At 42.1% G+C, this 15105-nt stretch overlaps 1 protein-coding gene across 1 annotated transcript in view; it reads right to left on the reverse strand.

Annotated features, from left to right (window-relative positions):
• Positions 1 to 9270, reverse strand: part of KANK1 (KN motif and ankyrin repeat domains 1) — a 176807-nt gene extending 167537 nt beyond the window's left edge. The window contains exon 1 of the mRNA XM_070742646.1: positions 8923 to 9270. The gene's annotated coding sequence lies outside the window, so the exon portion shown is untranslated. The remainder of the gene's footprint in view (positions 1 to 8922) is intronic.
• Between the last annotated feature and the right edge of the window lie 5835 nt (positions 9271 to 15105).

Genomic DNA, 15105 nt, shown 5'->3' on the forward strand with positions numbered 1-15105 from the left:
GGAAGTGAAATTATGAGCTGGTTTTTTGCAGTTCTCAGATATAGTGATACCTCATCTTACAAACTTAATCGGTTCCGGGATGAGGTTCTTAAGGTGTAAAAGTTTGTAAGACGAAACAATGTTTCCCATAGGAATCAATGGAAAAGCGATTAATGCGTGCAAGCCCAAAATTCACCCCTTTTGCCAGCTCAAGTGCCCATTTTTGTGCTGCTGGGATTTCCCTGAGGCTCCCCTCCATGGGAAACCCCACCTCCGGACTTCCGTTGCCAGCGAAGCGCCCATTTTGCTCTGCTGAGATTCTCCTTCTGGGATTCCCCTGCAGCATCACAAAAACATGGAAGTCTGGAGATGGGGTTTCCCATGGAGGGTAGCCTCAGGGGAATCCCAGCAGCGCAAAAATGGGTGCTTTGCTGGCAATGGAAGTCTGGAGGCAGGGCATCCAAGCGGCGGCGGTGGGTTTGTAAGGTAAAAATAGTTTGTAAGAAGAGGCAAAAAAATCTTAAACCCCAGGTTTGTATCTCGAAAAGTTTGTATGACGAGGCGTTTGTAAGACGAGGTATCACTGTACTGCCTGTACAAGTGCCTGCAGTTTTCTTGGCTAGCTTTATTTAGAAGTGATTTGCCGTTACCCCTTTCCTAGGGCTAAGAAAAAGTGATGTTGGCTTCATGTCCAAGACAGATCTAGAAAGTCTTCTTGTATCCTAAAAAATATTTTGATTTGCATACTGAAGTACACATAGATAGCATTGTTCGACCATCAATTTATAGCATTGAATAAACAATTGGCTGCATTGTACAATGTCATAAATTATAGTGCACAACCTATAATGATTATGTTCATACAGCACACTAAGCTGTATGCCATATTCCTTTCCAATCAAAATAAATGGATAGGTAATCAGCACCAATGCCCAACCTAAAAAGAGCATTAATTATTCTGATTAAATAGAGGCATGCAAGGAAATCATCCAACTTAATTTAACATCTGATGGATTTGATATGAACTCCCAAAGAACCCCTAGGAATAGGTGGTGTTATCTTACAATAAATTTAATTTACACCCCTCAGATGATTATACTAGGTTATAAGGGACTGTATGCTAGAGGAATAAAAGGCAGCTGCATCCAGATACAGATAATCCTTGACTTACATGATCATTCGGATTCACTATAAATATTCATAAGTCTTGTTTACTTGACCAAGAAAATGCAGCACTGGTCGCAAGCGTGAAAAATGATCATAAGTCACCTTTCTAAGTGTTGTTGTAACACTGAAGGTCATTAAAAATGGCTGTAAGATGAGGATTATTGTGCTAAGCTAGACAGGTTGCCTACTCATTAGAAATGAGCTATTTATACTCCATATTAAGTATATCGGTAGAAACAAAGATTATAACCACTACAGTCCCCTTTCCTCATATACTGTATCAAAGTGACCAAGTACAACCTCAGTTCAAAAGGAAAACCACATTGTGAAATACACATGCAGAACGCATGTGTACATATATACTGTATCTATATATAACTGTATGGAGAAAGTGACTTAGCATCAAAATTTGGGTACTTGGAAACCGAATCTATTTAACCCGGTTGCAGCATCCTGGGTTCAGGTGATCACCATTTGTAGCCTTCCTACCCAATTTCCAGCTAACAAATAGAATTGGAATTTCTTCAATAGGGGAAGCCACATTTACTTTACTACCATGTGATTCACTTTAACAACTGCAGTGATTCCCTAGTAATTGTTGGGGAAAATATAAAATTAGGCACAGCTTACTATTTTGCTTAGCAACAGAAATTCTGGTTCCAATTGTGATCATAAATTGAGGATTACTGTATCTCCACAGAGTTCAAAATAAAGACATTTGTCTGGTTTAGCTATCATTAGGTTCAGCTACAAAAAATAAACTAGTTAATTCCCTTATTCATATAAACAGTCCCACTAGTCATGCAGCTTCATGCAATGTATGGCCTTTAATTAATAAATGGTTATACAATAAATTACTCAGATAAATCATTTATGTGGCCTAGGTTAATTTTTAGCCTTCCCTGTGCAATCACATCCAAAAAATATAGAATTGCATTGCATTGGCTAAAATCCACCCAAACTGCTAGAGCAGCAAGGTTTTCACCAGCAGGTTCCTGACTAGAAAGGACAGACAGGGGGTTGGACCCAACAACCCAGGAGGTCCCTTCCAACTCTATGATTCTATGATTCTAAATACAAATGAAATCCAGCTCCTTGATGGTACAACACAAACTGCCAAGTATCCTTAACTCATAAAATCAAAGAAGAAACAAAAATTTACATTCCTGCATGTGCCTACAGAGCTCCATACAGCTGCTACTGGCATCTTGGAAAGGTTGAACTGCTTTATGGAGCTGCGGAGAAAGATCACACCCCTGGGCACTCTGATGTGCGGTACAGCCTAAATAGTTAGCACCCTGCTAGAAGCCACTTCAAACAAACCAATTCCATAATCAGTGCAACAATAATACGAGTGTTATCCGGAAAGTAAGGTTACAAGGCACATAGCTCTTGCAGGGAATGTTCGCGGGGGAAGTTGGCATTACTATCGTGTAGTGGGAAGCCAGCGGAAGAGAATGGGTAGTGCCAGTGGTTAGTAGATCATCCACTGACATTGTGGTGAAGGTTAGAGATGGACGTCCTCCTTCGGCTTCCCTCTAAATGCGAAATGTGCGCTGTAACACACTACCTGAATGCCAAGGGCATGAATGCTGCTGTGATGGGTTCCCAAGATTTTTCTCGCCGATTGCTGAATTATGAATTTTTTGGCTGAAGGAGAATGGGTATGGAGCCACTGCATTGACTGACGTTTGCTCTCTGGAGCATGGTGGTAATCCCAAGTTTCATCTCCTCTCACTATGCAGTTGAGAAAAGCCTCGCCTTCAATCTCGAAATGGTCAAGATATTTTCGGGTGGCACTGACTCTGTCGATTTTGGGTGCTTCAGTAAGCATCTTGGACAGCTATTGCAGCAGCGTTCATTATTATTATTATTATTATTGTTGTTGTTGTTGTTGTTATTATTATTTATTGGATTTGTATGCTGCCCCTCTCAGCAGACTCGGGGCGGCTAACAGCAGTGACAAAAAACAGCATGTAACAATCCAATACTAAACAACTAAAAAAACTCTTATTATAAAACCAAACATACATACAAACATAACATGCATAAATTGTAAAGGCCTATGGGGAAAGAATATCTCAGTTCCCCCATGCCTGACGGCAGAGGTGGGTTTTAAGAAGCTTACAAACGGCAAGGAGGGTGGGGGCAATTCTAATCTCTGGGGGGAGTTGGTTCCAAAGGGCAGGGGCCACCGCAGAGAAGGCTCTTCCCCTGGGTCCCGCCAAACGACATTGTTTAGTTGACGGGTCCCAGAGAAGGCCCACACTGTGGGACCTAACTGGTCGCTGGGATTCGTGCAGCAGAAGGCAGTCCCTGAGATAATCTGGTCCGGTGCCATGAAGGGCTTTATAAGTCATAACCAACACTTTGAATTGTGACCGGAAATTGATTGGCAACCAATGCAGACTGCGGAGTGTAGGTGTAACATGGGCATATCTGGGAAAGCCCATGATTGCTCTTGCAGCTGCATTCTGCACGATCTGAAGTTTCCGAACACTTTTCAAAGGTAGCCCCATGTAGAGAGCATTACAGTAGTCGAACCTCGAAGTGATGAGGGCATGAGTGACTGTGAGCAATGCTAAGCAGCCCTTAGCATTCAGGTAGCATATTACAGCACGCACTTTGCACTTGAAAGGAAATGGAATGAGGATGCTCATCTCTAACCTTCGCCACAACACCAGTCGATGATCTACTGACTACTGGCTCTTCCGCTGGCTTCCCACTACACAATAGTAATACCAACTTCCCCCGCGAACATTCTCCATGAGAGCTACATGCCTTGTAATCTTACTTTCCAGATAACCCTCATAATATGCAAGAAAGTTTTGAAGGAGTTGTTTCAAAAATCTGATTTATACCACAGAAAAAGGTAGAGCAGCTAGTCAGGATCCCTAAAGGCTGTGAAAAGGAAATACTTAGAAAAAAAGGAATTATAGAGGATAATCAGCATTCTTAATAACAAGATAATATAGCAGGGTGAAACACAGCTTTTCTCCTATACAAATTGTTTTAATTTAAAGGGAAAGTGCTTCTGAGTAAAATATTTTAAATGTAATTTGATTGAACTGTAAATCAGTTATCATTAGATAACTAGTGATCAGTTATAACTAGTCCCATATCACTAGATAACTAGTCCCATTGGGTCGTAATTCCACAGACATTTCCTTGCCTAAACAGACAAAAAGAATAACCACTGCTAGGCAAAAAAGTACTGAGAGCGGGAGTGACTCTTGACTTTCTGCTGGCCTCCCCATTGATTTTCCTTTCCATTAGAACTGACAGTCAAGTGACACAGCAGCACAGCAGTGGCCACAACTTGGCTAAATTAAAATTCCTCAGGTCCTGGATTTTGGGCACTGTAATGGAATCTGTAGATGACCTTGGAAAATGAGGGGAAGAGACGCTGCCTAGGAAACAAAAGGGGGTCAGAAGCTCCCAGTGGTTTGCTGTCACAGAAACTCAGGAAAGACAAGCCACAAAGGAGTGTTAAAAGTAGCAGTCAGAAGTTTGAACTTTCAGACTTGCAAGATTTTGTTAATGTGGTTTTACAATAAAGTAAACTTAATTTCTCTAGTCGTTTTTTCTGTCTGATTTTATGTAGGCTGAAAGGCACATTTCATACGTTAGCCCATTTGAGGTGCATTGATTCAAAACCTGATGCATCATTTCACCCAAATGAACATTACAAACAACCAAACATATACTAGTAAACAGTTACAATATTACTGATAATTTTCAAAGAAATAGCTTTAAAGAATTAATGTAACACACATTTTTTAAAAAGTAAAACTAAGTAAATGCAACAATCAAAACAGTAAACATTTTAGCAAAAATAGCTTTTTAAAAGCCAAAGTTTTTAAACAACCTTTGACCACAATGTATTAAAAACCTGTCTGAACAAATAAGCTTTCAAAACCACGTAAACACACAAAAGAGAGAAAGAGCACCCAGGGCATCTCCTCAGGATCAGCATTTCAGAATTTCCCAGGTTTTTTATCATTATTTATTACACCTCAGCCGTCAGCAGACTATATTCTTGAGTCCTAAAACATGTAATCCCTCCATGACTATTCAATTCATCCCATAGTTCTTTGAAATTACTAACATGCTATACTTACTCTTAATTTCAGAGAAGGGGATCTCCAGCGGATTTAAGTAGAAAACCAATCCCCAACCCTAACACTTGCAAAGACACCATTGACAATGAAGAATGCATGCAAATATACAAAAAATAATATAAATGATTCATCAGAAGGGCACCCAACTAAATATCCACTTTGATGACAATGAAGAATATTGAACTCTATGTACTTAAACCTAGTGCAAGGATCAGGCGAAGGGATTTTTGATCAAGAGCCCTTCCAAAGGACTACAGAGATGAAACTAATTTTGTACAGGATATGTTACAACCTGATTGCCTAGCACCATGATGGCAAACCCATGGCACTCGTACCAGAGATGGCATGCAGCACCCTCTCTGTGGGCATACGAGCAGTCACTACAGCTCCGTCGCACATGCCAGGGCACTTCTTACCAGCCAGCTGGTCTTTGGGTCTCTGCCACGCAAGCAGGGGGATGGGGCACATTTACTTAGGGAAGTGGGAAACATGCAGGGGGCCATGCAGGGGGCAAGGTGCATGCAGGGGGTGCATGCACATTGCATTTGGGGGGTTCAGACATGCACCCATTCACGCTTTGGGCACTTGGTCTGGAAAAGGTTAGCCACCACTGGCCTAGCATATGTAAAAAATTCCTGGTTTGGTTCATAAGCCAAATGGAAGTCAATATACTCTCTTACTCTTCGCTCCTATGCCAAAATTCCACCTTACAACTTCTAATCAAGATTACAGTTCCTGGACCCCTGCTATTCTCTACCATAATAGGGTTCTATCTTTTAGACAAGTTAGTTTCTTCCACAGAACTGTTTTAATTGGCAAATGGCAAAACAAATGGAAAAAAATAATATGTACTGGTGAGATGGTTTCCACTATCTTTTGGATAAGAATATGGAAGTTATTTTGTTATTTCAGGAGCAGTGACAATTGAGAGGGCTAGGATACTGTTTGAATCCCAATGTTTGAATTCTATTGGTCAGCCGTCCTCTGGGGGCAGCACCTAACCAATCATGACTGGCTTCCAAAAGTTACTTGAATGGAAGACTACCAGGAAATCCCAAGGCTGTAAACTAGACTAGGAAGTACCAAAAAAGTATTGAAATATACGGTAGTAATGGCAAACTATTTCCACAATATGAAAATGACACAGATATTAATTCTACTTGAGGGAGTTGTTGATTTTAATTTTGCTTGTATTCATCATCTAGAATTGATTGGCTTGTGGTGTACGTTGCCAGTTCTCAGGATTTGTTGTCCAGAACAAGACAATTGAAGGTCAGTCACAAATCAGTTTATGAAGAATGGATGCAGATACAACCTGAATGAAATCTATTTGGAAATGCCCATAACATATGGTAATCCCTCATATAAAAGTTATGAGTTGGTTTTGCAGAAATGATCAAAAGCCTAAATTAAAATTGTTCTCCTTAAGTGCATTATACTGTAATGCAAAGCACCTGAGGATAAGGGTTAAGTTTCAACGTTTTTACTTTCAAGCAGGAATAAGTCAAGTAGCTTCTAATCTACACCTTACAAAGTCTGTTAAGTGGACTAAGATACATTCTTTCTTAAAACCATGGAGATCCACTTTCTACCATTTTTTCTAGAAATAACCAAACTGGTTTAAGAGACACTAAAACGCCCTAAACCTATGGGCAATGTTCAAAGCTATTTTTTCTTTAGTCCTATGAATAAGACACCTGTTTCCAGAATCAAGGATAGCAACATGGCTTTTAAGATGGCAAACAAGGAAACCTCAGCCTTTAGCTTTGAAAGTTTCACTTCAAAACAACTATGGGCAACATGTTCACCCTTCCAAACACTGGCACCAGGCTGCTCAAGATAGTATCTGGGTTCAATAATAACTCTTTAAGCCAATGCTTCTCAAATAGTGGGGCAGGCCTCCTGGGAGGTATGTGTGGAGCAATGCGGGGAGGGGAGCGTGTGACCCCAGGGAATAAGCCCAGTCCCTCTCAATTGATTCCCCTAACTGAAAACAGACTCCACTGAGTTCTGTGGGACTTACTCCCAGGTAAGTAAGTAGTGCAGCCTTCCCCAGCCCATACTTTGCTTGCAGCTTATAATAAGTAAAACAATAAATATTAACAATAAAATTCCATTGGGGTCCAGATTGGAGAGTTGAGAGGGGTGCAAAATGTTTTTAATAGGAAAGTGAACACAAGAACAAGGGGGCACAATCTGAGGTTAGTTGGGGGAAAGATCTGAAGCTACACGAGAAAATATTATTTTACTGAAAGAGTAGTAGATTAGATGCTTGGAACAAACTTCCAGCAGACCTGGTTGGTAAATCCACAGTAACTGAATTTAAACATGCCTGGGATAAATTTATATCCATCCTAAAATAAAATACAGGAAACAGTATAAGGGCAGACTAGATGAACCATGAGGTCTTTTTCTGCCGTCAATCTTCTATGTTTCTATGTTTACTTTTTCCTGGGGGGGGGGGCATAACAGAAAATAACTGAGAAGCACTGCTTTAAGCAGATCAATCTGCCCTCAACCATGTATAAATAAGCTGCTTGGTTCGTTAGGTAATTCACCGTATCACAAGCAGTCAGGAAGGAGGGAGGGAAAGAAAGTTTCATTCTTTATTTTCCCCATTCAGGAATAGGGGGGGGAGTGGGGGGGGAGTCGCCAAGCCAGCGCTGACAGGCAACGAAACCCTGAGGAGAAACTTCGCTTTCAAAATTATGTCTTCTCTCACATCCACCTCCCACCCCTCAACAATCCCCTCTCAAGTCGCCTTTGATGTTTCCCGAACAAAAGCCTCCCTCAGCCTAAGAATTGAGGGAGAAGGTGAGCCAACAAAAGGGATTTATTTTTTTGGAGAGGGGAGAAAAGAAAAAGAGCCGGGGGGGGGGGGAGTCAGTGCCCTGCCGGTTGCAATGTCAACTGAAGGGGAACCGGGAGCAAGAACCAGGGCGGGAGAGGGGGGGGGGGGAAGAAACGTGCGCAGAGAAGAGTCCCTTTTCGGGCAGCCACCTGACTCAAGCAAGAGGCCGGCTTTTTTTTTTTTTTACCTCAAGGGGGGTGGGGGGTGGGAACGCACGGAAAAAAGTGAAAAAACGGGCGGATTGAAGCGCCCGCAGGAGAGGGGAGGAAAAAAAGGGGGGATGAAGAGCCGTGCTGAGGGAAATTCCCCAATCCTCACCAAAAAAAAAAGTCACCCTTTCTTTATACTTTATAAATGAGGACCTGGATTGTGGGGGGCAATATGCTGGCTCTGTTAAAAAGTTCTATTGCTAACATGTTGTAAGCCGCCCTGAGTCTAAGGAGAAGGGCGTCGGGGGGAAAAAGCACATACATACATACATACATACATACATACATACATACATACATACATAAATACATACATAAATACATACATACATCTCTACACACACACACACCGCCCGCCCCTCAACTCAGGTTTTCCAAGGGGTGGGGGGGAGACGAACCGGAGGGGGGGGGAGTTGGTTTGACCCGAGTGCACCGCCTCATAGCCGAATGCCCCCCCCCCCAAAAAAAAAAGATCCTCGAGCGACCCGCGATGCAGGCGCTCCTTTTTTCCCGCCTCCCGTTTGTGTGTGTGCGCGTGAGTGAGTGAGCGCGCGCGCTCCCCTCCCCCCCCCGTGGAGAAAAGGTTCAAACTCACCTCGCGGCGCTTTAACCTGTGAGGACAGGAGCGGGGGGGGGAGGCGGAGGCGCCGCCGTGCCAGTCCCGAGGCTAGCGCAGCGCGGGGGAGGAGGGGGAGTCCTGGAGCAGGCGGGAGGGGGGGTTAGAAACAGTCGTGCCAGGCACCGGTTGTTTCCACCGCCGAAGCCCACCCGAGCGGCGGGGAGGAGGAAGAGCGAGCCCGAGAGATCACCGTCCGCCACAGCAGCAGCTGCCGCCTCGGAGTGGAGCCCGCAAAAACTCCGCTCGCACTTTTCTTTTGTAGCACTTCGGGCTCGCTCCACGCTCGCACACACCGGCTGGCCCGCACTGCGGCTGCGCGCTCCGTCCCCAACACTCCCCCCTCCCGCGCGCAACAAGGCGCGCTCGCTCTCCCGCCTCCTTCCCTCAGCCAGGGATTCCATGGAACAGGAATCTCTCCGGTCACATGGCGACTTAGCCCGCGGGTGTGGGGGGGGGGGGGGAGTGCCGCTGACCTGTGAGGCGGGGTGGGGGGTGGGGCAGAGGGAGGACGGCAGGTCACGGCGCGGCAAAGTTGTTTGGACGAAGGCATTTTTTAAGATTTATGACTAGAGTTTGGAAGGGACTTCAACTCCCAGAATTCCCCAGCGAGCGAATGCTGGCTGAGGAATTCTGGGACTTGAAGTCCAGATACAGTAGTCCCTCGCTATACCGCGCTTCACCTACTGCGGCTTCACTTCATCGCAGGTTTCTGAGGAAGTCGATTGGCAGATTTAAACAGCCCGCCGAACTCGATCGGCAGGTTTTTTTAAAAAAAAAAAAATCTAAAATTGTAAATACTGTATTTAAATACTGTATCTAAAATAAATAACGTGTGGGAAGGGTTTATAAACACTTAAAACAATGAAAACTTACCAAACAATTACAATATAAATACTTAAATAAATACTATCAGTCGATAAATTCCCCATCGCGGCCAGGTCTGGAACGTAACACCAGCGATAGGTGAGGGACTACTGTACCTTCAAGTTGCCAAGATTGGGAAACACTGATCTAGTCCAACCCTCTCTCCTGCTCCAGCAGGAGTTCCTACACCATTTGAGCCAGATGGCACGCCAATCAATCTTCTCCTTGAAGGTCCCAAGTGCTGAAGCTCCCATAGGCAAGCTGTTCCACTTCTCTCACCCTCAGGAAGTTTCTCCTCAATTGCAGGTTGAATCTCTCCTTGGTCAGCTTCCATCCATTATTCCTTGTCTGGCTTTCTGGTGCCTTGGAAAACAGTCTGACCCCCTCCTCTCTGGGTCATCAGCGCCCTTTGATGGTTCAAGTCAGGGTAAACGTTACCACTAATCATAAAAACACAAGAAACATAGAAGATTGGCGGCAGAAAAAGACCTCATGGTCCATCTAGTCTGCCCTTATACTATTTCCTGTATTTTATCTTAGGATGGATATACAGTGTTCCCTCCATTTTCGCTGGTCCGAACTTCGCGAAAAGTCTATACCTCAGTTTTTCAAAAATATTAATTAAAAAATATTTCGCTGTTTTTTCCCTATACCACGGTTTTTCCCGCCCAATGATGTCATATGTCATCGCCAAACTTTTGTCCGCCTTTAATAAATATTTTTAAATAAACTTTAATAAATAAACATGGTGAATAATAATCTAAATGGTTGCTAAGGGAATGGAAAATTGCAATTTAGGGTTTTAAAGTGTTAAAGGAAGGCTTGTGATACTGTTCATAGCCAAAAATAGTGTATTTACTTTCGCATCTCTACTTTGCGGAAATTTGACTTTCGCGGGCGGTCTGGGAATGTATCCCCCGTGAAAGTCAAGGGAACACTGTATGTTTATCCCAGGCATGCTTAAATTCAGTTAATGTGGAAGTTTGTCTACAGGAAGTTCGTTCCAAGCATCTATTACTCTTTCAGTAAAATAATATTTTCTCACATTGCTTCTGATCTTTCCCCCAACTAACCTCAGATTGTGCTCCCTTGTTCTTGTGTTCACTTTCCTATTAAAAACAGTTCCCTCCTGAACCTTATTTAACCCTTTAACATATTTAAATGTTTTGATCATGTCTCCCCTTTCCCTTCTGCCTACAGACTACACAGATAGAGTTCATTAAGTAGTTCCTGGCAAGTTTTATTCTTAAGACCTTCCACCATTTTTGTGGCCCTCTTTGGACCGATTCAGTTTTATCAATATCTTTTTGTAGGTGATAATAATAATAATAATAAGCAAGAAAACACCCACTGGTCAGATGAAGAGGCCACAGTAACAACATTGCCAAAAAGGCACTAAGAGTTGTTAATCTAATCTTACTGTAGCTTCTTCTATGGCAATATTACACTGCTAACCAGAGCTTGCAAAACATTTGTTACTCCAATTCTGGAATACAGCTCACCTGTTTGGAACCCACACTGCATATCGGACATGAATACAATCGAGAAAGTCCAGAAATATTTCACAAGATACCTTCATTCCTCCACTCACAACAAAGTGTATTATTCCACCAGACTTGAAATTTACAACTACATCGCCTCCAATCTGCTCTAAATATAGTTCATAAAATCATATACCAAAATGTCCTTCCTGTTAATGACTACTTTACCTTCAACTGCAGCAATACAAGAGCATGGAATAGATTCAAGCTAAATGTAAAGCACTCCAAACTCGACTGCAGAAAATACAACTTCAGCAACAGAATGATCGATGCCTGGAATGCACTACCTGACTCTGTGGTTTCTTCCCCAAACTCCCCAAACTTTAACCTTAGATTGTCTACAGTTGACCTCTCCCCGTTTCTAAGAGGTCTGTACATGTTTGACAAATAAATAAAATAAATAAAAATAAAAAAGTGGAATGTACTTAAAAGTTGGCTTTAATACCTTCCTTGGTAGCAATCTAATTAAATGTAAGGAGATCGATTTATTTTGTCCTTAAGTGTCTTGGACGCTGAAACTGAGAAACGATTAAAACATCTGGAATAGGTTTCATGGAAGTACTAGAAAGTATCGGACTGCAGGATATATATCCTCTTACTGCTTTAACGTGGCTGGTTCAGTGCTAGGTTTGCACCGCTGTGTCCTGTTTGGAATCCAAAACTCTGCACAGCTTTATTATCCAGCCCCCCTGGAGTCAGCACAAAAACCATTCCCCCTGCATAAAACTTGCTGCCCCTCTTGCCAATTCCTCTCTGGTGTTCCAAGTCATTGCTGAATGGTGTTGCTCTGAGCGTGCCAACTATCGTAGCCAAGGTTATTGGTTTTCTCCTCTGGCTTTACACAGCCAGCTCCTTTCAGGAGATTGCCTCTGAGATTGCTAAACTATGGGTCTCCAACCTTGGCAACTTTAAGCCGGGAGGACTTCAATTCCCAGAATTCCCCAGCCAGCAAAGCTGGCTGGGGAATTGTGGGAGTTGAAGTCCTCATGGGCTTAAAGTTGCCAAGGTTGGAGACTCCTGCCCTAAACTCTTTTATCTGCTCTTCCTCCGGAACAGGTAGGGTCCTTGACTTACAGCTATGACTTACAGCTATTTGTTTAGTGACTGTTTGAAGTTAACAGCGGCACTGACAACAGGGACTTAACGACCAGTTTTCACACTTTCAGACTCTTGCACAGAATCCCTAAGGTCAAAATGTTAACTGGCCTGTATTTATGATCGTTGCATTATCCCTGCGTCGCGGGATACTCATTTGCAATCTTCCAGACAGCTTCCAAAGAGCAAACTCAATGGGAGAAGCCAGATTCACCTAGTGATCACATGATTCAATGAAAAAGCTTCAGTGATTCTCTTAACAACTCTGGCAAAAAAAAAGATACCATAAAAAGGAGCAAAATTCACTTAACAATGGCCTTGTTTAGCAATGGGAATTTTGGGCTCGGTTGTGGTCATAAGTCAGTAAATAATAATAATAATATTTATTTATTTATTTATTTATTTATTTATTTATTTATTTATTTATTTATTTATTTATTTATTAGATTTGTATGCCGCCCCTCTCCGCAGACTCGGGGCGGCTAACAACAATAAAAAGACAATGTAAATAAATCTAATATTAAAAATAATCTAAAAAACCCCAATTTAAGGAACCAATCATACATACAAACATACCATGTATAATATATAATAACAACAACAACAACAACAACAATAATTTATTAGATTTATATGCCTCCCCTCTCCGAGGACTCATACCCGTATAGTGGCACATTTGAAGAAAGCAGGGCAGAAATATTGCCAGAAAGGGAGCAGATTTCTGACTATTTATGTAATGGTCTAATGGTCTAAGGAGTCTACGGAGAGGGGCGGCATACAAATTTAATAAATAAATAAATAAATAAATAAATGACTGAAATGGACTGTTGGTTGTGTAGACAGAGCTTTCGTTCTGGTTTGGGGCATGATTGAAACTGGAAAATATAAAGGAAACCGGCCTTTAATGAACAAAAGCCCAATTCAACCCTCTCAATAAGGAAAACGCAGAGCTGCTCCTTATAAAAATAAAAATACATCCCAGATTCCTGTTAAAGCAGAATAGTTAAGTTTTCACCAGTAAACAAGCAGAGGAAATATAATAATATTGGAGTACGGTACTATTAAACCAGAAGTGGCACTAGTTAAAAATCTCCTTTTTCCCCAAATGAAATAATGCAATCGTTCCCTCCTCCCATCTGCTTGGTTGGAAAGTAGAGAAGCTGGGGTCAAAAGTTGACGGGAGGTGACATATCTGAAAGGAACTCAGGGAATCAAAGGCTTAAGTGGGGTCAAAGGATGGTGGGGGGAGGTTAGCCGAGGCCAGGTGTTGTCTACACCTCTCAGCCTACTTCTAATCAGCTGAATTCAGTCCAAGACCATAGGCGACAAAAAGTCATAGAAATGACATACCCTAAAGCTAGGTGGGGTTTGTGCAGGGGTGGCCTACTGCCCAGACTGGTGGGGAGGGGGGGCACAGTGGGGTAGCAAATATGGAGCTCCACCCCAGAACACCCAATTTGCACTGAAAGATGTTGAAAGAAAATGTATAAGCCATGCCCACAGAGTGGTAGTAAAAATTTTGATAGCCCCTCACTGGGTTTGTGTTAACTTAAGAGGGAAAATGTTGCTTTAAAAATCAGTCCAGGTAGCCCTCAACTTACCATCACAATTGAGCCCAAAATTTCTGTTGCATAATCAGACATTTGTTAAGTGACATTTTGCCCCACCTTACAACCTTCTTTTTTTGCAAAATGTTTTTTTCCACCTTCACAAAACAAATTACATGTATACCTTCCAATGTTACAAAAGACACACATATATATAGATACCATTCTTATCCATTATTCAAGAATCTCCATCTTAATCTATTCTTTTTCTTTTTTATTATTCTTTCTACTCCCCTCCTTCTTTCTTCATCTCCTCCTTCTACCTACCTACTCCCTCACTCCTCTATCCCTCTCTCCTTTTCTTCCTCCCCTTCTACTTCCTCTTCTACCCTCTTTAACCTTTTCAGAATATCCCCCATCTTATATTTTCAGACTTATATTGTATAATCAAAGAGTATCCCTAACTCTTAAAAAAAAAAGATTCTTGTTGTTTTTAACATTTCAATCATAAAACATAAATAAACCTATTATACTAGGTATATAACGCCCAAGAAAAAAGCTACCTGTCAAACTTGTTATGTGAATCCTTGTGACCGGTTAGGTCCCACAGAGTCAGCCTTCTATAGGTCACATCAACTAGACCAGTGTTTCCCAACCTTGGCAACCTGAAGATATTTGGACTTCAACTCCCAGAATTCCCCAGCCAGGTTGGGAAACACTGAACTAGACAATGTTGCTTGGTGGGACCTAGGGGAAGAGCCTTCTCTGTGGGGGGCCCAGCCCTCTGGAATCAGTTACCCCCCAGAGATTCATACTGCCACCACCTTCTTCACCTTTTGTTAGAGTCTAAAGACTCACCTATGCCGCCAAGCTTGGGGTCATTAGATTCTGCCCCCCCAGGCCAATGAATGTATAGTGGGTTTGTGGATTGAATGGATATGTGTGTATTTTAATTGGTTCCTTAGTTTTTATATGCAACTTCTAATTTTAATTTATTGGATTTTGATCTATATTGTCTTTTTATTATTATTATTATTATTATTATTATTATTATTATTATTATTATTATTTATTAGATTTGTAGACTCGGGGCAGCTCACAGCAATAATAAG

This window comes from Erythrolamprus reginae, chromosome 2 (genome assembly GCF_031021105.1).
Source record: "Erythrolamprus reginae isolate rEryReg1 chromosome 2, rEryReg1.hap1, whole genome shotgun sequence".
Lineage (NCBI taxonomy): Eukaryota > Metazoa > Chordata > Lepidosauria > Squamata > Dipsadidae > Erythrolamprus > Erythrolamprus reginae.